Source organism: Wolffia australiana, chromosome 1, assembly GCF_029677425.1.
Source record: "Wolffia australiana isolate 7733 chromosome 1, ASM2967742v1".
NCBI lineage: Eukaryota > Viridiplantae > Streptophyta > Magnoliopsida > Alismatales > Araceae > Wolffia > Wolffia australiana.
In genome coordinates this window covers 2,944,529-2,947,398 of record NC_135835.1, presented here as the reverse complement: position 1 = coordinate 2,947,398, position 2,870 = coordinate 2,944,529, and positions in this window count along the sequence as shown.

Genomic DNA, 2,870 nt, shown 5'->3' with positions numbered 1-2,870 from the left:
AGGAAAGATATAGTATTTTTGAAACTGCCATAGTCTAGACATGAATGGATTGTGACCAACATAGACAATAGGGAAATCATAGATGTCTATTCCCTCTAGGTGGATAATGGATATCAAGTTGCTTCAGAATCTATTCAATCCTGTAATGAAGATGTCAACACGCTTCTCAAATGAAGTCACAAGTGGTGTAGTTGTAACACATTCAATGACTTTGCCATTTAAATAATTACATCCCAATCTCCATATGCATATTTATGAATAGTAGAATTGCTTAAAATGAGAATGACATTGTAGTTTTGACTATAAATTGGAATTAGAGACTTCATTGGAATATCCCTCAAATAATATACCAGATGCACATACTCTCAAGTCATGGTAGCCATAGCTTAATAGTTAACTTCTCCACTCTATTTCTTGTACCACATTCTATTTCTTGTTGCGCAATGCAATGAGGTGCCGCCCAAAATAAGGGAAGTAATGATAATCTCAAAAATCAGGGTTTTGATTCATCGTAAGTTTTTTTGAGATTATTCAGTAAAAATATAAACATCTATCAGTATTTTACCAGGGATGAATATGGATTATCTCTGAAAGGAATATTGACTAAGGATTTAATATTCTTAAAATAATGATTATTATGGTGAGTTGAGATACGTAGAAAATACAAAGTCAAGTGACAAGAAAATGTGAGGCGTGATAGTGATACATACTACTATAATTAAGATGATGATAGTGGTCAGTAGATAGAAAAAAATATGATTTGAGAAGATTGAGCGAGTGTATAAATAAAGTGACGATAACACAAAGAATGACGGGAGCACGGTAACTAACGAGCTGTATAAGGTAAATGATGGAAGAAGATGGTGGTGTGAAGTTTACATGACATGATTAGAGAGTGTGCAAACGGATCAATGCAATTACAGGACGTGGCAGTGAAATCAATCTAAGCTAACAATGATGTAAAGAAAGAATAATGTAAAGCGAGGATCCTTAAGCTCCCCCTCTTCTCCTTTGCCTCTTCCCACACACCTAGGACACCACGAACATGCTTGATGAATCTCAGAAACTCACTATCTTTTAATCTGCCCACATGAGCAGGTAGCAAGTTCAAGGTTAAATTTGAAAGGGATCCATGCCTCCATGTATAGATAAGATATTGATGGGTTAAAGATGAAGAATCCTTGAAAAATTCTGCTTAATCAGACGTCTAGATTGTCATTTATCAAGCTTTGAAGTTGGAGCAATCCTAGTCATCAATTTTTCTCTCTCCTTATCATCGCCGCTATACTTACGAAGTAAAAGGTTACTAAGTAAATGAATTATTGAAGGCGTGAGTTTACGAGCAGGAACAGAAGAGTTTACGAGCGGGAGCGGAGTCATGGGTAAAGAAGATGAAGATGAATGTTACGAAGTCAATAAAGATGAAGATGAATCAGGCATGGAGCGAAGAAGTTATCTTCAAGATAAGTTCTGCAAGAAATGAAGTTTCCTTGTTTTTTGTTGGCAGTTGAGATGTCCAATCATCAGCTCTTAATCGTTGAGATGATTTCCTCATCTTCTATGATCGTGCTTTCTGAGAGCGCCACGTGTACCTATGGAAGCAAAAGAAAAAACCCCTTTTTTAATTTTTTATTTATTGATGATGTGGTGACATGTCACTGTGTGCCACATCAGCTTCTATCTCTATTATTTCCTCCTTTTTTATTCTATTAAATGAGATTCTGATGTGAGTCTTTTTTTACAGACAAAGCATCAATCATTCAATGATTGTGTGACATGGCCATGAATTTCACATGCCACATGAGTATGATTTTTTACCAGTTGCGGTGGTTCATATGTGCATCACATATACTGCCAGAATTTTTTGACTTTTTTATTTCTCCTTTTTTATTCTTTTCTCTCTTATTATCACATCACTGTTTTGATTTAAATCCCACTTTTCTCTATTGTTCCATGTCATCCCTGTGAATAAAGTAAATGAAACATGTGAGTCAATGATTGTGGCATTATTGCATCTTTTCACAGTGATTAGCGGAGCTAATAATTGCAAACACTTTTCATTGGCATCCATTAGATGAATAGAAGGGCAACACGTGGCAGGGTACACGTTTTAAGGAAAAAAATACAGTAATAATTCATTATAAAATAATACTAAGTCATAAAAATATAATAAATATATATTTAGACTTAGAAAATTCATATCGACACAAATATAAGATCAAAAAGTCATAAAAATATTTTCCAAATCAGAAAATTAATTTATTTAAGATATGATGTCGAAAAAATCCTTAAAATATCATCAAATCCAAACAATCAGAATGCCACTGTAAAAAATAGATTTAACCATTTAAAGGTTTATAGCACACATTTATAATTATGTTAATGCATAAACATGTGTAAATTTCACAGAAATAAACCCAATAATTTATGTGTTATCAAGTAACTAGAAATAAACATTCTATCAACTTAATCATTATTGCAACCAAACTTGCTTCTAAAGTAGGCCCACGAAAGAATTCATTATCTGTAACTCTTGCTAATATTGTGTCTAAGGATGCCAACCATATGGTTGATAAAAAAATCTAAAGTCTGCTTTAAATTAAATAAAAAATACCCTTAAATAGGCACCAATGTTTAACCTCCAGATTATTTATTTCATTTTGAGCTATTGTTTGATGCCACATATTTTGCATCAGGAGCAGTATCAGGAGAGATAAAGGAGAATAAGGCCATGGTCATCTACTATGCAAGTAGAACCTTAGTCGATGCTCAACTAAATAGCTCTGAAATAAAAAAAGAACTAATAGAATATAGTATCTTTTAAAAGATTTATATATTATTTAATGATATTAAGGTAACTATTTTTTCTG